Genomic DNA, 26,522 nt, shown 5'->3' on the forward strand with positions numbered 1-26,522 from the left:
TCTGATGCAAGAAACCCAGTTAAGTAAGATTCTGTGACATGTCTGTCTTCAAACCAGTGTTTTGGGTGAAATCTGGATTGTTTTGAAAGTATGAGGAGTTTTGGTAGGGTTTTTCATTGTTGTCAGGATTATATTTGTTTTGTCCAGTTCTGGTATGTGGCAGCATACTGAAGAGTATAGGAAATATAGAATTTGCCCTGTACTTCCCTTAACTAAAAGCTTATTATTTTCTATCTAAATGCAAAAAGGGAAGAAAGTATTTTTCAGGCCAGAGTTAACTATTACCACAACAGAAAAAATTTAGTTACATCTTTTTTTCCCACTAGAACTATCCAAGTAGTAGACAACAGATCACTGAAAATCAGCAGTGCAGACTGGAAGCACAGTGCTGTTCTCCATTATGCTGCTATTGATCTCCATATGAAACCAATACTTGATCCTGTCCTCTAATAAGATCCCGTCCTCTAATAATATCTACAGACTTCATTGATCTTACATGTTTTTCTGGAACTATCTAATATTTGGTAAGATATTTATCTTTGAATAAGTTATTTGAATTTTTACAAAAATAAATTATTTAAAGTGAAAGTTAATGACTTTTATGAAAGATCTTAATTAGAAATAGATGAAACAAACATGCAATAAAAAACCAAAGTAATATGCTGTTTTCTATTTCACTGCAAAAGGACAGAGAAGAAAAAGGAGTTGGCAAAATAATGCATATAAAGGCCAGATATCTGTGTCCTGAGGCCATGAGACACTTCCCTAATGGACTACAGAATGTGTAAAATAATTAATCATGTAGAGAAGGTATTGCCAGGGTTAGAGATGGGGTCTTCAGCTTTTAATGGAAATGCTCTGTGATTGAGCTGGGAAAAAAAAAAAACTTCTGTAGTTAGAAGAGGAGGGCATCTGTCATACTTAACTCATAATAGTTTAGGAGCACAATAAAATACCAGACATGGTCCAGCACTTCTATTTTGTGCAGTATTAAAACTATATATAACACAGGAAAAGTACAAATATACAGCGAACAACTCTCCGTGGTAGTGTTCACAAATTTCAGTAGGAGGAATGCTTAAAAGGTTAAACTCAGACTCTGGGGTCAGATTTGTTCCTCACCAGTAATGCATCTCCCTGACTAATCTTTCTTCATATACTTTTTTTTAAAAAGTAGTGTATTTTCTACCTGCCTGTTTGATAGGTTGCCGAGACAGAGTGAAAATGAATCATTTTATTTATTTCTTTGTTAGAGGCCTGAACACTATGAGTATATCTTAAAATATACAAAATTTAAAAGATTGGTTTTATATTAACATGCAGATTTTACAGTCAAAGAACAGTTTTAAGATCAAGACTGAAGAACTTCAAAGAGAAACACAATTAAGGTTACTTACGCATGTGAAATCTAAATCTTTCCCTCTGGTAGAGACACATTATGGTACAGTCTTTAGTAATATGATCTGGAACCTATATTTTTCCACAGGATACCTTCCTCATTTATTGTATAGGACAAATAGTGTTCATTATTTGAGCAGTTCCTTTAAATTTTCTTGCATCCCTGTAGGTCAACAAGTCAATCGAGCTCTTATTCTGTGCTATTTCAATCACTCATTCAACAGTTTGGATGTGCAAATGGAGGTGGTTAACAACTATGTTTTATTCAGAGCCTGAACATTATGCAGTATGCAGGGATGCTATGCAGTAGCATATGATGAGATGAGAAGCATCAAACTGGATGGTCAGAAAATGAGAGTACAATCCATTGAAAATCATACAGTTTAAGAGTTTGGAAAAAGCAAGGTATACCTAGCTATGGGGGAAATTTGTTAGAAGCACTATAGGAAACATTTAAAGGTTCTCATTTGAATTATTTGGTACAAGTCAAATTATACACAATAAAGGAAAATGAACGCAAACTGAAATAGTGAAACAGAGAGAATGAGTAGTAACACACTTTCCACTTTTCTTTGCACTTTTGGTGTCTGTTTAGAATCAGAAATACAAGGGTTGAAATGTGCCCCCAAAGGATTTTTTTTTAGTCACCAATAGTCAAATATTTCAAGAGGATCTGAACTTGTGAGGTTTCCAATTCAACTAATACAATCTATAATTATACTTTAAAGAATCTAAATTATGTCAGTATTCATAATTTTTGAGAGGTCTTATTGAAACCCTAGGCAGTCTGATCCCACTCAGGAAAAAGTCAGTTTTAAATTAGACAGTTAAGGAGAAAAAGAATTAACTGGAAAAACATAAATATATCAACATATCTCAGTAGTGATGCATGTATGAAACAGAGGAAAAAACATTCTCATGTAGCCAAATTTAGGATCACAGTGAGTGTCAGGTCGCACTGATGACACCAAAAGAACATATGAGAGGGGCTGGCAACAGGACACAAAAGTATTAAGATCGCTTTCAAGCTCGGGTAAGAAGTTTATCCCATTCAGCACTACCATCTGAGTAGGACTACAGGAGTCCTAATCCTATAGAACAACTCACATGACTCTACGAGCAAGAGTCTTGTAGACATAGCCAAACACTGCAGCCTCAGAGGCTGCACATTTCTCAGCCCTGCTGCCTTTGGATGACCTCTGGATGGAAATAATGGGCTGGCTGCCAAGAAGGAGGCATCTGGAAGATAGTAGGAGGGTTGCACTGAGAGGAAAGAGGTGAAAAATATAAAGGATCTGTATCTGAAGGGGATTGGACTCTAATAGAAAGTAAAAAGGGCTGGACTTCTGCCCACGCAAGTTAATGGGAGTGCTGACATTCATTTCAGGAGCTGTAGTGTCAGGCCCCTGTGAATTAACAAGATCTGGAGCACAGGAGAGAAGTAAATAGGCTGCCCGCAGGAGTAAAGCTGTTTGCGCCTAAGGGTATGACTATGCTGTGATTTGGCGTATGTACACATATTCACACTAGCTTTAATCTAGAATGAATGGATAATACTTAGGGTGTCTAAGGCTGTGGCAGCATATACTTCAGCACGGTCTGCAGAAGACAGCAGAACACCTGGGCACTTTCTCAAGCAGCTGCCATCCCCTGAAGTGTGTGTTGCTGCAGCTTTACTCGAACATAGCTGTATCTTCTCAAATCGTCATTCCCCAAGTCACTGCAGCCATGATGTAAGTATTTGGAGGCTCTGGGCTGTAGACAAGGGGTGTTTCAACATCTCTACCACAAGGTTGAAGATAAGGTAGCTAATGTTCAGATTTTATAGCATGAAACGATAATGCTCAATTGCCAGTATGCCAATGATGCAACTAAACTATGTTGCAACGAAACATGTATGTGTGAGTTTGTGTGCAACTCTGTTTTCTTGAATTCTTAACAAAATAGAAATATAAAGGAGAAGCTAATGGTACATACAAACACTGATGGACCCTTAAGTGCAATAGGTGAAGCTGATGTGAGGGGGAAGGAGGCTGGGTGTCTGAACGTCACAGCTGTGGCCCAGTGATAGACAGTCTGGAGCAGTGGAGGCGAGAAGAATGGTCATATGATGGTAGTTGAAGTGTCAAGGGGGTACAATTTATTGAAAAACAGATCACAAAGGAGAAAATCCTTCCTGCATATTATTAGTGCTATTGATTGATTTATATAGTGCATTTCTTAAGCAAAGCTCTTTATAGAATTACAAACTATTAAAGCTGAGTGAATAACTCACAATGAATAATTTATCCCATGAATTTAACCTTTCTTTCTGCTCATGAAATAGCCACAAAGAGATCACTATTTCCTTAATTATTCAATGAATTTTTTAATGAACTTTTAAAATACTATGAACTAATCACCAAGAATGTTCTGATAATACAAACCCAAGGCTTCTTTGGGTCCTGATTGTTTAAAGACAACCAAACTTGTGGCTAACAAAAGCATGTGCACTATGATATGCAAATCTGGTGGCTTGTGGTACGTGTCTACTACACAGTGCAGTACTTGGTAGAGGTGGCTGAGCTCTCTCTTGAATAAACAGTTTTAGGGCAGAAAGCATGAGAGCTGTGGCAATGTGAAACTCTAACCTTGCTATCCTTCCCCAAGTAGAAACAGTCTTGACATAGCGTAAGACTTCCTGCTGCTAATTGGGGATGCTGACAAGTGTGGGTGCATGGAGCTGGAGGGTCTAGTGGAGACGGAGGAGCCTCTCTGGGGCCCCTCTGCAGTGCTGTGCTGCTTAGGAGTACCTAGAGATACCCCCTGTACATGTCAAGCCAGCTGGTTGTGTAGCTGAGTGCTGTTTTCTTTAATCAAACCCTGAATTTACTGTGATTCAGCATAAAGCACACAGTAATTTTTTAGCCTGACAGGAAGGGTAGGTAAAGCTCTTAATTTCACAGTCTAAAATTTCTCTGTCATGAATATTCAGGTAAGTAGCATGCAAGTCTATTCTCTGACATATTTTTGCCAGGATAGCTTAATTCCATAAATGTTGGCAGGAAGTGAACACTGCAAACTGTGACAGAATAGCTGGAGAGGTTGTGCACTGTGCACTTGACCCACAAACCAACTATCCCTTGGAATTGTTCTGCTTCATTTATATTAAACATCAATCATCCCTGAAGAAAAAGGGAACTCAGCAGTAATAGGAACAGCAGAAGCACTATCTAATAGTTTGGGGACAAGACGATGTCTTCTGAAAAGTAGTGGGAACTGAAGTTTCATTAGGAAATACAAAGAGGACTCGATAGCAGCTCATGTTAACATATCATCTGTAATGCAGCCATCATTTTTGGAGGCTAGGCGTAGGTTCTAAAGTTATATGTAAATGCTTGCCATCCTACAATTCAGCTCATTCCTTTCAGGTTATGCCACAGGACTTTTTAAAGCTGTTGCACAATTAAAGTTTCATGCTGCACAGGTGGAGAAAAAGGAACTTCCAGCATGGTTCCTTGTTCTGGCAATGGACAGTCCCTTTTTAATTACAGAACAAACTTCTTCGAGATATTTCCACTACTACTGTATTCTAATGCAGTGGCAAACAAGACTGAGGTGTAATGCATTTTGGAGCTGCTACTGAGTGTGTTTGTTAGCGCTTCTCAGTGTTAGTACCCTGAGTGTGGCAACAGATTAATAATTCACATGTAACAGCATGGTGCGGACTTTAAGTGGAGTAATTTAAAACAAGGTGTTAAAAATATTTGTATTTTTTTAAAGGAGAACTTGATTTGGTATAAGAAAATACATAATCCTACTCTCAGATCTCTACTGAGCTTCTAGATGGAGAGCAGACTGTCTGAGTCTTTGTCTTTATTGACTTTTTATTTTTTGGATTCAGGAGCATAATTTTACTGAAAAAATGGCATTAATTGCTCTGAGACCTCTTTTCTTTCAGCCCTTTTGGCAGGCTCAGGGGAGCTCTTTTGGAGTGATCTCCCAATGGCTAGGTCCATATCTCAAAGCAGTCATGGAGTGCACACACCAGATTTTCTTGTGGGTGGAAGGAAAGCAGAGGAGCTCTTGGATTGCTCCTGGGTTTCCACATGCAAGGACCAAGCTAGAGAAGGTCCAATGCAACCCCCTCCCCTAGGGTATGAAGAAGATTTCAGGTTCTCAGCAAGAACTGTTTCGATCTATAAATCCATTCCTGTTTGTTCACACTAATCGATAAGGTAGATACAGGCTCAGTTAAGTAAAAGACGAATAACCTAACAATTTCAATTTGAGGCGGTCTGGATGTCCAAATCGAAAATATTATGCAAACAGACATAAAACACTGTTCTGATTTTCTGATGAAGTTCAAACCTCTTATATCAGATTATTACCTTTTAAGAAACTGCGTTATACAATTTTCCTAAAACACATGCTAATTATGATAATGTGTCATTCTCATCTTAGCAAGCTAAACAATACCTTCATAATATTTAAATAGAGAATTAGATCATTCTAGATACCTTATCACTGTGCACTTCAGATGTTTAACAAATGTTGTGAGCGTAAGTGTGCATCTCAAATGTATATTTATATTGTTGTGCATAGAGTAATGTGTCTTCTGGGTCCTATTGTAAACAAGCTGTCAAGCTTAACTGGGTTAGCCTGTAAAAATATCTTTCCATAAATAAATTGAAAAAAATCCCAACAGTCAAGCAGCCTCTTCTAATGGGCTTGATCAGAAAATACGGGGGGAAAAAATATAATAACACAATAATGTAGTCCTGTGCGGATTGCTTCTCAAAATGTCAGTATTTGTAACTTTGGGATATAGTCAGCTCTTGGCTACTTTTCTTTGTTCTCTACTTGGTGATGTGGAAAATTCCAGATTCAATTATGTCCAGTCACACCCAGTTTATTATTCATCTGTTCCAGTTCACTCATGTCCTGCCAACTTAGATACGACTAAAATTATCCACAGAGAGATCAAGAGTGCATTTGCTTGCAACATATTCAGTGCTGCAGCAGCAGAAAAGAAGTATGACAGCATCAGATAGAAGAAGTGACTTTTACAGAGAGCCCAGTACCTGAGGAGGATTAAAAGTAATTCACAAGATCCAGAGATTATTCCTGGTGAAATTATAACAGTGTTAACGGAGATCAAATATAATTTACTTTGGCTCCTTTTCTGAGCATGAAATCTCTGTTGTTGTGGCTGTTTGTCTCTTTTCTGTCACCCTCTTTGATCTGCTTTGTTTTCTCATACAAATAGTGTATGTAATTATGACATTTATGCCAACCTTAAAAATAAAATCACTTTTGTTTTGAGGAGGGTTACATAGTAGTACTACCAGACTTCTCATAAACCCAGAGTAAAATGCTCTGACATTCTAACAGATGAAAAAAAAAATTGATTCTATAAAACTTATTTTAGAACTTGCTAATTAAGATTATGAACTACTTCCATTAAGAACTCCAGTTTAACTGTTCATTCTTTTAAGGAATGAAATGATCTGCTTTTTAGTCACTGGGATGAAAATTCTTTCTTTTTGAATTCACAAAATATTTTGTTTGCTGGAAGTTGCTGGTGAGGAAGTTAATGTAAAAGAGACAATTATCTTTTCTCCCTTTTCAAAAGGGGTTTAAAAGTGAGTAAATATAATAATAATTAAAAAACGTCTCCAGTGGAGACAACCTTCAATGAGGATTAAGTGATGAGCATTTGAAAACTTATTATGACATATTTAAAAGGTTTTTTTCAGATTGCTTTTAGCATATATTAGATCATTTAGAAATCTAAAAAGTTTCTGTTCCTATAACTCTCTTTAGCATGAGAGATTTAGTTTTACACCCTCCGTTGCATTCAGTGCTTGCTGCTTCACTGTCTTCATCTTGGATAGCCACCAATGTTAATGCAAAAGGAGACAGTGTGCCACCATTCTGACTTAATAGAACCATCTGAAGGAAACATGCATAAATTTTGGTGATTATAGAAAAGTGAAGAACAACATGGACTCAGTTATTTTGGCAATAACACACTATAACAACAAAATACAATGTGAGAGGATGAGATGGAGGTTTTCACAGCCATCAGTGTATTCCTGACTATTTTGGATACTAAAACCTGCTTTTGTTTTATTTATAAGAATGAAGTTAATGAAGTAATATCATTCTTCTTCTAAGATCATAGTATTATAGCTTAAAAGTTCTGTACAGAATACAAGGCTTCAAGACAAACATTCCTTTCCTCCTGGCACTGGTTGGGATGCAACACCAAGCTTCACAAGTTATACCGAAAAAAGCTATAACTGGGCCTGATGCTATTGATATCTTCTGAAAGATTCCTGCAGGCATCGTATCACAATTTTTCCTAATGTTTTGTTGCTGTGTACTGTTGTATAATATTGCACTGTAGAATTAAATCTAAATAATTTTGTATTGTTTTTGGTGTCCAGCCTAGGAGTCTTATCCTTGGCTCCCCAAAAACTTATCACCAATTAATAAATTCTTTATTCTCTACCCTCTGAATGGACAAGTGTTTGTACACAAATTATGAATATCATGACTTTGCTAAATGTGTCAATCTCCACTCCCCTTGATTTGAAGAATGCAATTTTGGCTGTCAGAACCACGTAAAAGTTATGCCCTCATGTACTAATGTTACTTGACCTCTCTCACTTGTTAATCAGAAGAGGAATTTATCTGAAGTGCCAAGACTCATGAAACATTTGGACAATGTCTCCAGCGTGGTTGCTGGTCTCTAGGTGTTTTCACAATACACATGGTAGATGCTGTATTTCTGTAGACCACTCACGTGTCCCCAGCTTTCATTGCCTCTTCCAGTCTGAGCAGACAGTTCTTTCCCTCTCTCCTGTTAATAGAGTCCTTCACTGCAACCATCCCATTTCTGTTGTGCCCTGTCATCAATTTTTACACAAGTACCTATATGTTTCTCCACCCCACATACATCCCCCCGCCAACAATATATTGGTGATGCACATGTATGCAAAAAAATACTACGATTATTACTAGGATAAAAATATTTCCTGATTGTTTTATTTTGTCTTGTTGGAATTTGCAGTCTTTAACTGACATTTCCATAATATGATTTAGCAGTGTTGATACCACTGTTTCCTTTCACTGTCTCTGCATATTTTCTTCTTTCCTTGTCCTGTGTTTATATCTGATAAAACACATATTGTTCCACATGGAATCTGCTGCTTTTGGTCCAGAACGCTAGGGATGTGATCTTAAAATTAAGCATAGAAATAGTGGAACAAGTTAAAACTGAAGTTAGGGAAGGAGGGTTCCAGAGTATTACAGAGCAATTCATATCAAATAGCATTGGACCTGTGCTGACATATTAACAATAAAAAGGAATCATCTGTGGAAGCAAAGATGGGAAGTCACAGAGGGCATATATAAGTGCAGCCTCAGAGCTATAAAAGCCAGACTGACATTTATCACTCTGTGCATATTGGAGCTGTCATGTTGGTCCTCAGATGATCGTGTTACTACCTTCAAGACATTTTTTTAGATATGAAGCAAAGATTAGAGAGAGAATGAGAGAGAGAGAGCGAGCCTTGCTAATAAGTATTGGGTGAAAGCCACATAAAGGAATTAGCATTTATATTATTTATTGTCCCTTTTTCATCAGCCATACCCCCTTCTTTCTAATTTTTTCCCTCCCCTTGGATTTTTCTAACCTTGCGCTGAGAAGATCCTTGTACATTAAACCTAGTTCAGCTTCAGAATGGATTAAAATCAGTTTGACTAAATACTATGTTCAGAGAACGACAAATAGTACAGCTTCACACATTATTATTTGTGCTAAAAGCTATTATGTAAATATATTGGGTTATATAAGCTTAAATAGGATGACACAGGAATGCAAAGATAGGACGTACATACAGATCTATTGAAATGATACTCTATGAGAATATCCTCTAATAGAAAATTGCATATTCTCACTCAGAGGGCAGAAAAGAACCATATGTCTATTTTAGTGGTTATGTCCTGAAATGATGCACTTATTCCTTTTATAATATTTTGAAATAAATACATATGGGACCGGTCAGATGTCAAGAGTGGCACTGAAAGGAGTATGAATTAGTCACACTGGCACACAGGGCCCTGGAACAATGAACACTGCTCTGGAAGACCCTTGAATGCAGCCTATTTGCCTCTTAATCCAAATGAATAATTAATGATAATTATCATGCTGCAGTTATTATCTGTGATAATAATATATCCGTAAGGTGAATAAATTCAATCTGCTACTATGCAGAAATGGCAACTCATAATATTCTTAAGAAATACAGATATAATTATCAGTATTAACGGTCAAGAAAAAAAGGAGATTTTTTTATAAAGAATTACAGCAAAAGGTCTAAAGTTTAGTGAGAATGAATTTGATTGCATTATGTTTATTCTTTAGCTGTCATTTCTATGGCACCAGTCTGCAGTCTTTTCACAGTTTATTTTCCTAAGACTCATTTAGTAAAAGCTGAAATGTGCATTTGTTCATTACAATCTATCCATAACTTTTCCATCAGTCCACTGCTACAGAAGATCAGACTCAGGATCTTACAAGCGTCCATATGCAAATCAGTCCATTTGTGTAGTTCACTATAGTGGCAATTTTCCTCAGCTACAAAAACTTTAAAGTATTAAAGCAAAAATCAATAAAACCAAATAAAATATTAAAAGGTCAAATACATGTTTGAAGCTCGTACAAAACCAGCCATAACATTTATTTTTGAAAGCACTGTAGGTGAGCTGTCAGCTAGGCAGAATAGTAGGCAATCATATTTAATCCGATCTCCCTCAATCAGGCTTGTTGTGACAAAGGAAAATGGAAGGGGGATGGGTGAGTGGGAGCAAGAGGTAGTAACTACCCTCCCATTTTTTCTGAAATTGTTTTTATTATATCTCTTTATTTTGACTATTGAGATTATCAGTTGTATAAATTAAAGACTTTAAAGTCTTCTTAAGATAAATTAAATTAATGATTAAGAAAAAGCTTTGAAATTCAAAGTTCATGGAGACCTTTAACTCCCACCAGGAAGGCTTGGTTTTTCCCTCCTTCTTTTCATCCTATGATTTGAGAACTGGTTTACTCAGGGGAATGGTAATGAGATGTAGAATTTCTCACCTCTAGGTCATTGCTTCAAATCTGGCCCAGGTTGGTAGGAACCAAAATTCATTATCATCTACTTACGGTTCAGTGGCCTATGAGAAATGAGTTGATGGTCTTTCGTTCTAGTTTTCAGTGGGCAAATGTCCACACAGTAATAAACACTAATTAGTACCAGAACAGGGCTGAAGTTGTATTTCTAACATAATGTCCAGGGATTGTTGTGACAACCCCTCAAAACTCTGGCACCTTCTGGGACTACCTTCCAGGACGAGGGAGTTAATTCTTTCATGATTGTCACTATGATTCATCCATTTTTAATTTTTTTCTGAAGAAATGGACAAAAGATATTGCCTCTTTTTCACTCTCTTTTTCATCAGAAAACAACAGATTTCCCTCAAAGTGGATCCTGACAGGTGACAAGAATAATAACATGTAAGAGTCAGTAAAAGGATGCATTATTAATCATCCTGGGTTTCATTTAGACCGTCATCTCAGTGGGTGAGCTCTGTAGAAAGAAGAGTGGAGATATTATCATTATTATTTACTTGTCCACCCAGGAGTCATGAACCAGGACATCATTGTATTAAGCAATGTGCAAACACAGAAGAGAGAGCTAGTCCCTACCCTAAAGAGTGTACAATTCTACCATAAAACAAGAAACAGTGTATACTTACAGGTAGATGGACATAGTTGGAAGGAATACTGAAAGATGATTATGCTATACCTGCCATTTTAGTGGCTGTTTTTAACAGCAGCATGATATTTCTAGTAATAAAATGATAAAATATGTTAAGCTTTTTTGTGGGCATCACAGAAAAGAGAGGAATTCTGAAATAGAGAATGAGTAGAAGAGAAGTATGTGCAGGTGTTAAGGCAATCATGAAGGGCAGCTTGGAGGAAAAAGCTTATTTGAAAACATGTAACAAGAGGACAACCAGTCCTGACACTGGCCATGCATGAGAGTCCAATAATCAATGCAAAATTAAAAATAGTAAAATATGGAAAGAGTGAAGAGTGTTCACAGGTTGCTATAATATCTACTGTGGCAAACAAGGAAAGAGGAGAGAGGAAAAGGAAAGGGAATATTACAAAAGCACTGAGCTGAGACATGATCTTTGCCACAGCAATCCAAGTGTGACACAACAATGTTCATTCATGGTAGAGAAAACAGTGTTGCAGTAAGCTAGATAGAAGGTGATGAAGGACTCGGTCTATGTGTGTGTATGAAGGGAATAACTGAGTGACAGGATGCAGTCAAATTGATCTTGAAAAGTGCTTTGCCAAAAGTCTTAGAAAACTAAAGGCATAGTCTGGTTAGGATCTACAATATATGTCATTAAAAAAGGTATTTTTATAATATGCTTAATCTGTGGGAATGTGAAAATAGTATCCAGTGATTCAGAAAAGTGTTATTGAAGAGTATCTGTCAGAAGATAATTAAGGGCCTTGCATAGCTTTTTTAACTTGGGAAGAATTTAGGGACCCACAAGCAAGTAGAAATCCACAAAACAGATTTCCTTGCAGAGTGAAAGAGAGCATCTAGGTTAGAGAAGGTATGTCTTTGAACATATGCAGTTCATTTTCTTATATATATATATATAATATAAATATAAAGGGAGAGCCATTTTGTAACTCCTTCCTGGATAGGGAAGAAATTTGAGATGGATTTATAGAAGATGTGACAAAAGCATGAACAGAAAGGAAAACTAGTAATAGAAGACAATATCATGAAAAGAGAGCAGACAACTTTATGTAAAGAAAAGGCTAGCTAGCTGCATAAAAAAAAAAAATAGTGGACCTGTCAAAGAGAATGAGAACAAGAATGACTAGGAAGAGATTTTTCGAGTGTCTGACAAGAAAAGCTTCCATAGAGGACAGGAGGCAGAAAGCTCTGTTGGAGAGGGTATGAGATAGAAAAGGAGGAGAATTACTGATTCTTAGTGTAAACAAGATATTTGATGAATTTAAAATGAAATGGAGAAAGGAGTTAAGGTTGTAGTTGGGGAGGAAAGAAAGGTCAAAGGTGATATTTACTAAGACCGAAGCATCTAAAGCATATTGTACCATAAGGGAAAAGTCAAAGTAGAGTGTGAGTTTAAGGAGAAGAGTAAGAGAGATGATGTGTGAGAACAAAGGATGTGAGGAGCTGGAATAGAACACTGTCACTGGGACATGTGAATGGGATTTGGAGGACAAAGGAGAAAAGTCAACGTCTGTGATAGAAAATAGCACAAAATCTGTCAAAGGAGGAAAATGAAGATACATGCCAAGGTGAACAAGGAAGGTTGTGACTTGTCTATGCTTTCTTGGAAGAAGAGTAAAATTCTGGCAGAAACAAAATTTTTCAATCATGGGTTAGTATACAAGATGCCAGATCTTTTGGCATTAGATGGAATGCACCTGTCCCAGAGGAGGAAAAGGATCTTGGGGCAGGAGTTAGCTGGGCTCATTGACAGAGCTTTAAACTAGATTTGAAGGGGAAAGGGGACAAAACATCAGCCCATCTGAAGTGCATGTATACCAATGCACACAGCATGGGTAACAAACAGGAGGAGCTTGAAGCCATGATAAAACAGGAAAATTATGATGTTGTGGCTATTACAGAAACATGGTGGGATGTCTCCCATGACTGGAGTGTGCCAATTGATGGCTACAAGCTCTTTAGGAGGGATAGACAAGGAAGGAGAGGTGGTGGGGTGGTGCTGTATGTTAGGGACTGTTGTGATTGCTTTGAGTACAAGTGTAGTGAAGACAGGGTGGAGTGTCTTTGTGTTAGAATCAGGGGGAAGATGTTGTAGTAGGAGTCTACTGTAGACCACCCACCCAGGACAGACAGGTAGATGAAATATTCTATAGAAACTTAGGAGAAACCTCATGATCGCTTGTCCTTGTTCTTGTGGGAGACTTTAACTTCCCAGACGTCTGCTGGAAATACAACACAGCAGAGCAGGACCAGTCCCCGAGATTCCTGTAATGTGTGGGAGACAACTTCCTGATGCAGCTGGTGAGAGAACCGACCAGAGAAGGTGCCCTGCTGGATCTCCTCTTTGTGAACAGAGAAGGACTGGTGGATGCTGTGGCGGTTGGAGGACAACTAGAGCACAGCAACCATAAAATAATAGAGTTCTCCATCCTTAGAGAGGCCAGGAGAGGGGAAAGCAGAACTGACATCCTGGACATCAAAAGGGTTGACTTTGTCTTGTTTAGGCACCTGCTTGAAAGGATCCCTTGGGAGACGATCCTGAAGGGTATAGGGGGCCAAGAAGGCTGGGCACTCTTTAAGAAGGAAGTGTTAATGGCTCAGGAGCAGGCGGTGCCCAGGTACTGTAAGAGAAGCCGGCAACAGAGAAGACCACCTTGGATGAACAGGGAGCTTTGGCTGCAACTCAGTGAGAAAAGGAGATTTTACAGCCTTTGGAAGAAGGGGCTAGCGACTCACAGTGATTACAAAGAGACTGTGAGGCTATGCAGGGTGGAAATCAGGAGGTCTAAAGCCCAGCTAGAAATTAATCTGGCTTCAGCAATCAAGGATAACAAGAAATGTTTCTATAAGTATGTCAGTAGCAAAAGAAAGACCAGGGAGACCCTTCATCCCCTGCTAGACGCAGGAGAAAACATGGTAACAAGTGATGCAGAGAAGGCTGAGGTGCTTAATGCCTTCTTTGCCTCAGTCTTTAATATCAAGACCAGTTGTACTGAGGGAATCCAGACTCCTCAGCCAAAAGACAGAGACTGGGAGAACGATCCCCCCACAATCCAGGAGGAGACAGTCAGTGACCTGCTGCATCACATAGACACATACACAAGTCTATGGTACCAGATGGGATACACCCGAGGGTGCTGAAGGAGCTGGCTGGGGTGCTTGCCAAGCTGCTTTCCATCATTTACCAGCAGTCCTGGCTGACCAGGGAGGTCCCAACAGATTGGAAACTGGCCAGTGTGACACCCATCTATAAGAAGGGCCAGAAGGATGATCCAGGAAATTACAGGCCTGTCAGCTTGACTTCAGTGCCACGGAAGCTGATGGAGCAGCTCATCCTGAGTACCATCACACAACACATGTGGGACAACCAGATGATCAGGCCCAGTCAGCATGGGTTTATGAAAGGCAGGTCCTGCCTGACAAACCTGATCTCCTTCTACGACAGGGCGACCTGCTGATTGGATGAGGGAAAGATGTGGATATTGTTTACCTTGACTTTAGTAAGGCCTTTGACACCCTTTCCCACAGCATTCTCCTGGTGAAACTGGCTGCTCGTGTCTTGATGGGCACATGCTTTGCTGGGTAAAAAACTGTCTGGATGGCCGGGCCCAAAGAGTTGTGGTGAACGGAGTTAAATCTGATTGGTGGCCGGTCACGAGTGGTGTCCCCCAGGGCTCGGTTTTGGGGCCACTCCTGTTTAACATCTTTATTGATGATCTAGACGAGGGGATCGAGTGCACCCTCAGTCAGTTTGCAGATGACCCCAAGTTGGGTGGGAGTGTTGATGTGCTCGAGGGTAGGGAGGCTCTGCAGAGAGACCTGGACAGGCTGGAGCCATGGGCTGAGGCCAACTGGAGGAGTTTCCATAAGGCCAAATGCCAGGGGCTGCCCTTGGGCCACAACAACCCCCAGCAGCGCTACAGGCTTGGGGAGGAGTGGCTGTAGAGCTGCCAGTCAGAGAGGGACCTGGGGGGTTGATTGACAGCCGGCTGAACAGGAGCCAGCAGTGTGCCGAGGTGGCCAAGAAGGCCAATGGCATCCTGGCTTGTGTCAGCAATAGCGTGGCCAGCAGGGACAGGGAAGGGATCTGACCCCTGTCCTCGGCACTGGTGAGGCCGCACCTCGATTCCTGTGTTCAGTTTTGGGCCCCTCCCTACAAAAAGGACATTGAATGACTCAAGCGTGTCCAGAGAAGGGCAACGAAGCTGGTGCAGGGTCTGGAGCACAGGTCGTACGAGGAGCGGCTGAGGGAACTGGGGGTGTTTAGTCTGGAGAAGAGGAGGCTGAGGGGAGACCTCATCACCCTCTACAGCTACCTGAAAGGAGGGTGCAGAGAGCTGGGGGTGAGTCTCTTTAACCAAGTAATAAGTGATAGGACAAGAAGCAATGGCCTCAAGTTGTGCCAGGGAAGGTTTAGACTAGATATTAGGAAGCATTTCTTTCCAGACTGGGTTGTTAGGCGTTGGAATGGGCTGTCCAGGGCAGTGGTGGAGTCCCCATCCATGGAGGTGTTTACGAGTCGCGCCGACATAGTGCTGAGGGATATGGTGTAGTTGGGAACTGTCAGTGCTAGGTTAATGGTTGGACTGGATGTTCTTCAAGGTCTTTTCCAACCTAGATGATTCTGTGACTCTGTGAAAAGTCAAGGCAGGAAAAAGGAGACATTTGAAAAATGAGTTAAAAGTGGTAAAAAATAATCTGGGACTGTGGGCCTGGGATTTAGTTAAACTAGCGTTGGGTAGCTAGGAAAACCTCAAAGAAGAAAGGATGAATTTGCAGTGGAGCTTGACAGAAGAGATTGAATATGGCTCACGAAAACAAATGGATAATGTGTATTTTGGTCATCAGCCAGGAAAAGAGAATGGCATAATGGAGCTTGAACTGGGAAAGAGGAGCCAAAGACACCAAGGAGGAGGAAAGTAAGAAAAAACATGTATGGAAGAAGGCCTGCTATTGGACCTTCAGTAATGATTCAGCGTTACAAAGCAAGAGCAGCCATCTTGCTCAGTGCTCACTGATGATGATACGGAAAGGTGGGTTTTGATTCCTTAAATTCCACAATTCATTTGCCAGATCCTGGGGGAAATATGGATGAAGAAAGATCACTTGCCCTCTTCCTTTTCAGGTGATAAAAATATACCTACTGTAGGACATGTTCTACCTCACTACCAGCACAAACATATGCCTTGTCAATTCAGTTGCTGCACAGATAATATTAGCCCCAGAGTACAACATAAACTGCACTGCTTTATTACTTCAGTTAGTCTGTATTGCAAACTTCACAGTAAATATAAGCATTTTTATTTCCTTTCCTTGGAATTATTAACAACTCCTTTACAGATGGTTATAAAATGTAACATGTAAGATCTATCAGAATAGCAGTTTTGGACTTGTTCATTGCTTTCTGGACATGCATAATAGATTCAGCCTTAGCATCTATTTACATAGAATTTTTTTCCTCTTACATCTATCATAGTGTTAACCTATCTTCAAGGTAACTCCTGAAGATGTGTTATCCCCTTATACAGGATATTTATGTACATATTATTTATTTATACTTAAAAGTACATTTCAGTACATCTGGGGTATGCTTTGCACCTGTTTTTTGTAATGAGAACTAACTCACAGTCAATGCAAATGATGATACAATAATCTGTGAGTCAGTCTTCACATAATACCAAGTGAGGAGGAAACAATCAAGATTGATGCACCTATGGATGTAGTAGGCAGGTGTCAGTGGTTAATTTCAGTGATTAATTTCAGTGCACTAAAACTGAGTGGTGTCAGGAGTCCTATAGAGAATCAGGATGAGTTCATCTCACTAAGTCTCCTAGGCAACTTTTCTAAACGGTTTTCAGTGGGACAGTATTTATCTTTATCCACTGTATCATCGTCATGTTTTATTCAAGCTTGCTATTGTCACGTCCAAATGAGCAATAAAAATTTAATTTTCACTTAAGTAACTAAGAAATAAATAGTTTTTATAAGTAATCTTTTAATCTCATGTGTTTGAGTAAATATGGCATCCTAACAGTCATGCATCCTAGTAGCCTTCCAGTCCTGGTAAGTTTTTTATCTTCTCTCTACTGCAGCTATGCTATTTACTAATTTACTGATAGACAGTTAAGATGCAGTAGTGACATGTTTGTAGGTAACTATAAGAAGGAACGGGATCTGTTCAGGAAAGAGAATCAAATCAAAGCCCTCTGAAGGAATAGCATCTGTTTGAATTCTGTTTGAGCGTAATCTGCTCAGCTAGGCTGCAGTTTGGCCAGTTTGCACAATCATCATGCCATCCAGCCACAACACTATGGTGCCTTCCTCCTGGATAAGGGAGGAAGGGAAGAGCTGGAGACAGCATGTGTGTGAGAGATGTGTGGCAAGAATACAGGTTGCAAACAGGGAAACAGAACTGGCAAGTTTTAAAAATTGAAGTGAGCCACAGACGAATGGGGGAAGGAAGTAAGGATTAGTTTTAGGACGGCAGAGGTACAGGCAAATCCACAGAAAGCCAAGTTTAAAAATTGTATTGCATGTGAAAAAAAATTTCTCATGTTATTTCCCTACTCTTGCTTTGAAGAGCTTTCTGAATACATCTTTTTTAACTCTAGATACCTAGACTCCAGTTTGGCAAAACACATGCTTGACTTAACAAATGAGTTGTATGAAATTGATAATTGACCAGAGGATCTAAATGGGTCTCCAAGTATGTTTAAGATTAAACCTATGTATATATGCGCTGCTGATTTAGAGGCTAAACGATGTGAAGGGCTCTGCCATGTAGAATTAAAAAAGTGAGATGTAGCCATAGATAACAGAGTATGAAATATTAACTGTTTACACAGAGACTGCCTTTGGGACCATGCTATGATTCAGGCATTACTTGTTACTAATAGATATAGTGAAGAAGAATAATTAAGATACCTTTGGAATACTACATAGGAAGTTTGTGACCTGCACATCCTTTCTGCAGTTTCTCCTCTTGGGTATTTCCAATTATTTCAATATACTGTTATTCTATAAGGCTAAAGTACTAAGACTGAAGGAATTCTGGAACCTAAAAGGGGTACAAATGCAAATACACAAATAAACAAATAGTGACCAGACCAGTAGCTTTTTGCAAGTTCATTGTTAATCCTTAATCATTGTTAATCCATTTGTTAAATGCTTGTGCAATTTAACAGTACCATATATTATTACTATTAAGTCAAATTGCAGGAACACACATGCACTGACTTGCGTTTTGTCGTATGAGAAGACTAATCCAGATGAACCTTCCCCGCATGCAAATTTATCATGACTTTTTTCCAGCATGGCTTTTAATCGACTGGGTCTAACACTGGGTAAAAGAGAAAGTCCTCTCCTGAAAGGGCCAGCAGCAATGCAGCTCTGATATAGATCATCAGACTTTGTGGGTCTTATGCGGGAAAGCATGTTTACATTTGCTTTTGACTCATTGTCTGGCATGTTTACGGAAACATAGCCCCATGTGAACATACTCTATAGTCATCCTGTTTATATGGGGCACTGTTGTGCTAGAACAATCTGGATTAAGCAAAACTGTGGTTAGTACAGATGAAATGAAGCTGTAAGAAAATGAAATAATGGTGGAATGGAGAAGAGAAGAAAGGTCGGTGGCACTATTGTCAATGCCAAGCAGCAACATTCTTGTTTCAGTGTGCTTGTACCTGTAGAGAAATTAAGCGATGTAATCTATCCATGGATATTCAGAATTCACTGCAATTTCCTTACAGTAGCAGAGAAAACATTTTTATAAGGAAATGATGAAAATGTAGTTACTCCAAAGTGATTTAACAGCAATTGCTGTTAACTACTGAGAGAAAATCTTGATATTCCCTCTTTCAAAAGTATGCTTTCTACAACATCGTATTTATAGGAAGTAGTAGTTTTCAGAACAGTCAAGTACTAGGATTTATTGGTAGGATATTATTATAAAACACAACTGATGGAAATGCCTGTCCAATCTGAAATATCAGTAGTAAACCTGAATCCATTGCCCTATTCGTTCCCAAGTAAAGATAAACAACATCTTTCCTTGCAGATCTCAGTGTCTGTCCTCAGCAGAAGAGACTCACACGTGGGAATGTGGAATGATCAGGACCCTCCATCTACTTCTGTCCTGACTTCTGCTTCAAAAGGAATAATAGATTAAAATATATATATATATATTCCTATGTACTTTTAAAGCTTTTGTAGCTTTTTGCCCTGGAACATGCCACTTTGTATACTTGTTTCTGAAACCTACAATGCCAATGTATTTCTCATGAGAAAAATGGCCTTTTTATTCATTACTTGTATCTATGTGACAGTAAGTGTTGTTGTGAACATACTAGAAAATTAAAGTGTACTTCTTTATGTATAGGTACCCAGGATGCTAATCAGTATATCAAAGTTGTTCAGTTACTACCTGAGGAAAATATCTTGTCTCTTAAGATGAGAGATTGGTTCTGTCTTTGTGGCATGTTGGTTCTATCTTTGTGTCCTTAACCTACACAGCGATGCCAGTGGTTGACATTCTACTGTCATGGGGAGATACATCTCCAGCAAAGTATGATTACACTGTATCTTCAATAACATTTTTTCAGTAGATTTGTAGTCTGCATTTTTACAGTTGTGATATTTGTTGAGCAGTGCATTATATTTTTGCACTTAGATGAGTAGAACAGAGATATTATTTCCTGATACAAAAATCACCTGTTCAAAAATCTAGGTATCTAGAGGAATAAGCAGCTAGTTCACATAATCTTTCTAAAGTCTGAAGTGTTTATGTCTTTGAAATGAACATTTTTGTTTTAACAAAAACAAGTTAGAAACTTTATTCCACGGTGAATTAAATATAGTCATCGAGAAGAGTCTGGGCAGAAATTTTTGTTCATTCCAGTCAGTGAGGCCTATTGTGGTGTATTCATATAATCATAGAATCATTCATGTGATTTTCGGTGGTTACCTCTGACCAGAGAGCCTTCAGCAGCCATAGTGATCCCATACTAACTGCCCTTTTCATTTTCCTACTTATATCCAGTTTCATTCCCTAAAAGCATCACTGAACAGTTTTCTTGATTTTAGGACTGTTTTGTGCTCATCAAAACACAAGTGAGATGATAGACAAGAGAACAGGGCCCAGAAAAGTATCAGTAACCTAAAAAATATTGAAATAAATTCAATTTTCTGGTCTCACAAGACCTCATTTTTGACTGTGCCTGCTCATCTATGCTGTAATGTAAAAATACAGCAGTCTCTGTTGTGATTACAGCAGAACTCTGAATATGGCAATTTTAAAGCATTTTCAAAGCAAATAAAACTTGCTTTTTTGGTTGATTTATGTCTATCTGTAAACAGAAACATTTAATATTACATATTTCAAAACAATCACTGTGTTTTGTGTTTGTGCTCATATCAGTGTCATTGGTATCAATGATAATGAACAACGAAAATTAGAGAGTTAACATGAAATACTGTACAGCTATTTTTAAATTAACACATGTATAGGACTTAACAGTGCTTTTTCTTTCCCAGATACTTGTTCTCAAGGAGTCAGACCATAAATCTGCTAACCTTTAAAGAGAGAGAGGGCAACCACTCCTTCACTTCTACACTTTAGTTCCTTCCATGCCTTTAAAGACTCTACCAGCTTTACAAGGCTAATGTCACATGGCTAACCACTGTAAAGAAATGTATGCATCTTTCACAGCTACAGGTTGCTATCATAAAAAAAAAAACCAAAAACCTGAATTGTGAAGACAGAGCATTTTCCATTAGTTTTGTGATTCCATAATCAACTACTATTCCTCTCTTTAGTTTAACTTCTGTGATGCTTTGGTGGAATCTTAACTTGCACAGACAAGTAAATGCACAAATACTATATTCTGGGTCATCCCCAAGTATGTGCAGTGTTGAATACAGACACGCTTCCTGCAAGGCTCAGAACAAATGAGCAGCCACAATCCATTTGCATACTCAACATTTCATTTCTTCCAGCTAAATGCCACTTCCACAGTCCCAGCAGTTTTGCTGCTGAATATCTAGTAGATATGAATCCCTTAGTGGGAGAAACTGTATACCCTGATAAAGAACATTTGCAAATGAAATACCTTTGTTAAACTATAGTATCAGAATAACATATCTTTGAATACAGAAATTGTCTAGGAATATATGATTTAAAACTATTAGTAATTGTCACAACCCAAAGAGATAACCCAGTATTATAAAAAGTCTCTTTCAATAAATAATAAACATAAATCTATCAGCTTATATTCTCAGAGCATGATTCATCTCACTTTATTAGCTTTCATAATGTAGACATTTAGTCTTATGTGGGCTACATCTACAGTCTGTGGATTGAATATAGACTTTGCTAGAGGGTGACTTGATCCTCAGGTAGGTGTCTAGGGTAAACAGGATGAATTACTAGATGCTGTCTCTCTCTACTGATCACTGATTGATGTTATAATATTAGCTTACACTAGGCATTTGTTATAATTGTTTAAGTTAGAGGGAAAGAATCCCACTCTACACATATTAGGAATCTCAGCTATCTCAATTATTTTAGCTAAGAAGCTTTGTGGAAGTCAAGTTTTAAACTTACACAAGTAGTTACATTCTCTTTTGGAGACTGAAACAAGATGTGTGTACCTCATGATGAAACTAAATGTTGCTAACAGTTTTGGTAAGACTCTCATGAATCACATGGCTCTTTAAAGAATATGGCTTAAGTGTTTCTGACTGGGACTATATATATATAATCTGCTTCAGTGTTTTGTGCTCATAAACTATGGGCAGAATTCATATCACTACAGTAAATAATATTACTGTTATAATGAACTCTTTTCAGTTCTTTATAAATTAATCAAAATGTAACAATGTCCTGAAATCTCATATTCCTGATGTCATCTTCAGGCCAAAACTCCTGGGTACTCATCAGATAAAACTGTTCAGCTGTTTCTGAAGATGGGAGTGGTTAGGGTAAGCAAACAATCACTAATATACATGTCTGTTAGAAAAGAAATATTTGTGATCCATACCTTCAGAACCTCCAACGTTGCCATGGCTTTAGAACATGAACTCTGCCCAGCTCTGCCAGGGAGAGGAGCTGGGCAGAGTTTGGGTAGTCTAACTACCTAACTTAACTAAGGGGTAAATTGACAGATGCTGGTGTTAGCAAGATAAGAAAACTGTAATCAGGAAATTGTGAAAAAGTGCTGAAACTGAGAGGGGATTACATAGACCTGACAAAGAGATGGGATTAAAATAAATAATTTGCCCAGACAATGGGACCAGAGGAAGAAGCTCAGGAGAGGAGATTTGGTCCAAAGTGGGTTAGATAAAAACATAGTAGAGTGCAAAGGAAAGACTGTCTGAGTAATTAAGATTGGTGAGCTAGAATTACCCATGGAAAGAGAATGGGATTGAAAAGGAGTGTTGGGTTACAACTGTGATATCCAGGTGATGACTATGGCTCACTGAGCAAGAAGATGAGGGCTGAGAAGTCAGAGGAAAGCAGTATGATATCTGGACAGAGACAAGAATAGAGGCAAGGATAACCTGTAATGAACACTGCTTTCCAAAACTCTGAGTTGAATCCTCTTTTCTCCACCAGAAAATATCTGCAAAAACAACCACAGAAGAAGGCTCTGTGCACACTGACAGAGTAGTAATTCACTTTAGAAGTGGTGGATAACTCAGGGAGATCTGTCTTTCCAGCTGATCAAAGAGAATGTTAAAAGTACCTGAAGCCAGACAAATTCAGATCCAAAGTACAATGTACATTTTTAATATTGAAAGTTAATATCCATTATAATTTATCAAAAGGTATGACAAATTTTCCATTGGGGAAGAACTTTCAAATAGAAATATCAATATTTTCCAAGTGTCCAAAAGAAATGGTGAGAGGAATTCCTATGCCTTATGTTACCGAATGATTGCAGTGTTTCCTTCTCTTTTAATCTGTAAATGCACTGTGCAGACCCCCGTGCTAGTCCATATAGAAAAGAACAGCTTCGTGCCATTGTAATTGATTGATCCTGATTGATCCTGGGGCTAACTGTTATAAGGCAGAATTTTCAGAATTCTACAACAATTTAATGAAATCGCATCCACACAGGGGGTTGAAACATGGCTTCTTGGTCATTAGTCACAAACTCATTTTACTAACTGTCTAATCAAATTTCCTTACTAGTGCTTCAAAGTAATTTAATTTTTGTTGGCAATATAGATACTTATACATTTATGTTCCACAAAACACGGAAAAAGAAATTGCTCAGGCTGAGTAGAAATGAACTGTATTGATGAAAAAAATCTGCACTTTTTCTATATTTCATACTGCTTTCTTTGCAGTAAAAACTGTCAAGTTGTTTTTATATTGTGCTTTATATTGTTCTAGGATGCTTTTTAACAGATGGAGGAATAAAATTGTAGAATAACTAAACAAATTGTTCCCAATGATAAAACCAAAAAGAAAATCTATATTTCACTACTATCTTCAGCTCTAAATGCTAGAGAGAAAGTATTTTATGTAACCCAGCTGATGTATGGATAAAGTATAAGGTGTTAATATAAGGGTTGAGGTGTATTCATATATATTGGTAGGTAACATTTGCAGATTCTGACAAAGCAAAGGGATTCTTGACACCTAAGTTTGATTCGTAGAATATTCTAAAGATGCCTAATAAAGTTAATTAAATTCCCTAACAGCTATTTTTTTAACACGATATTCATCTATATGGACCACTTAAATACACTGATTAACTGATTTAAATCTACCACAGCAATTTCTATTTGTAGACTAAATCTAAATTTTTATCTTACAAAAAAAAAAATCTAGCTTTCTTATTTTTTAAGGTAATGTTCCCATATACACAACAAATGTAAGAGTGAAATATAATCTTCAGACAGTATGAAGCAAATGCTCTGGATGTTGTGAACATCCTTGTTCAGATTATTGTAATAAGAAAGACTTCTACATTTCATTTAGACTCTAAATAATCTGAGTTCACTTTCTGGATTTACCCCTCTACCCAGGAACTACAGAGGGAACAGAAGATTATTTACCTAATTTGGTTTTTTCAGGAGGTTTCTAAAGCCTGATGAATTTGGGTCTAAATTCAACATTTCACAGAAACACTTCTGGATCACCTATGGCAAAAGTTCATTCATTCCAAGAAGAAGATTTCAGCCGTGTAAAAGATTTTTCTTACTCCCCTTCTATGCAGTTTCCTGTGACTTACATAGAGTAAAAAGCTAAGTTCCTCTTTTTCTAACTGAAGCATATATTATAACCTATGCAACACCACTTGTTTTTAATAGGCTTTTCCTCTGGGTTCATCGTAATTCCTACCAATGTCAGTAGGAGTGATGTGAACATATGGTTAGAGAAGGCCTGAGAGAGAATAGGTATTCTCATGCCAAGTGAACAAGATTTTGCACCACATTTCAAACATTTTGTGGATTGGGTGCTGCCAGAAATGCTGTATGAACAGCATTGTTTGCAGTATTTTAACATTGTGTGGAGACAACCTGGAAACAACAAGCAATTCAGCATTGCTGAAGGGTGAAACTTTGGAGGCTGAGCAAGTTTTTATCAGAAAGATGAACTTTAACTAAACTAATTCTTTCATCATGTGACAGTCTGCTGGGACGTGATTGCTTCATTTGTCCATAGAAATCAGAATGTCTCTTTCTGTTAAGGTCTATTGGTACTAGCAAGGGGAGAGTGACTTCTGTCAAAATAAGAACTGTGAATCTTCAGACTGAAGGTTGCAGTTTGTGAAAAGTCCTGGAGGACTCCTTATTTCACTTCCTTATATTCTTCAAAGACACATTACATACATTTTCTTCTCCAGCAGCATGTTCCCCTTAGCTGAGTTATTTTTAGGGGAAGACAAATAGCCAAAATCCTTTGGCACCAGAAGTTGCTTGTTATAGCTCTGTAATCTCTCTGTTGGGCCATCAAATATCTGGTTTTTTTTTTAGACTGACCAAAAGTTCTCCAGGACTTTCAAACCTGCAGGATCTAATATATGCTCTATAGAGCTGCAGCCTTTTAATTCTTAAACATAGGAAGATTTCAGGAACACTTTGAATAACCAGCAAGGGACAGCTGGGACACTTGCTGTCCCTACTATGGGTCCATTACTGAACTGGGGAAACCCAGATCTATGATTCAGACAGCAAAACACTGAGATATATGGAATAAAATCTCATTGTGAAGGAGAAGCATAAGTGATAAGTGAAGAATATATTTTAGAATTCAGACATTTACCCATGGCTGTCAGTTTATGTCTACCTAAACCAAACTGTCAAAGTCTGTGGCTTACCTATTACAAATTAACTCCTGAGATCTGAATACCATTCGCATCTTGGATAACATGGGATTTATCCTTAAAGTCAAAGTCCTTTAAAAAGTTTATTCAAAGTGATGGTTAATCCAAGTACAAATGTCACACAGATACATAAGAACTGAATTTTCCAGTTGACAGTGCAAGCCTCCACAAATTGAAATAAGTACTATTTTCTTGAGGGATTGTGAAAGTAAGTCTCTATGCCAAATATTTGATCTGTTCTGCTCTCTTGCAAGATATATACTCTGCATAAACCACTCTGAAATGGGGCCTGCTTGTCCGGATGAATATATTATTCCACTGTGTGGAGAAAGGCTGATCTAGAGGCAAAGTACTGAGCGTAATTTATTCCATATCCTTGCTCCTGAGCCTCCTCAGATGTGTAGTCAATAGGGAACTGTCTGGCTACATGAGGTTTCTTAATACATCTTTCAGCTAAATCAGAGATTCAAATGCAAGATCCAGCACTCAGGGAGATCATCTGAATCTGTGATGCTCCCTGGAGAACTAGAGGTCTATAAACCAATGAACGGATTACAGTGAATTGTAAATTCAGTTTTTCCAACTTTGGGAGAAATGACAATAGTCCAATATTATTCAAGATGTACATATCTTCCTCAGTCAAACAGTAGCACCTTTCAGCATTTATAAAGTCTGTAATGTACTTTGGAAGAAAGTTTAAATGCTGATTGTATTTAAAAATGTAGCTTTTAGGTATTTTTAAAACTGTCTTCATACAGGGAACTGTGTCCTAGTCCTAAATGCTTACAGTAATGTGCTGAGCTATGAAAGTTTACTTTTCTTATATGTAGTTTTAAAAGATTCATTTCTAGACTTGGTGAAATATCTTAAGTGAAACCCAACAGGTAGAAAGGGGCTATTTGGTTTTTAATGGAGTCTATCATGAAAATGCAGCAAAGGGCCACAGAGCTGTGAAGACATCTGCAGA

At 38.2% G+C, this 26,522-nt stretch overlaps 1 long non-coding RNA gene across 1 annotated transcript in view; it reads right to left on the reverse strand.

Moving 5' to 3' along the window:
• The window catches only part of LOC141972945 (uncharacterized), a 193,218-nt gene that overhangs the window by 50,671 nt on the left and 116,025 nt on the right, over positions 1-26,522 (reverse strand). The gene's annotated exons all lie outside the window — the stretch shown is intronic.

The sequence above is a fragment of the Athene noctua genome, chromosome 1 (assembly GCF_965140245.1).
Source record: "Athene noctua chromosome 1, bAthNoc1.hap1.1, whole genome shotgun sequence".
Classification (NCBI taxonomy): Eukaryota; Metazoa; Chordata; class Aves; order Strigiformes; family Strigidae; genus Athene; species Athene noctua.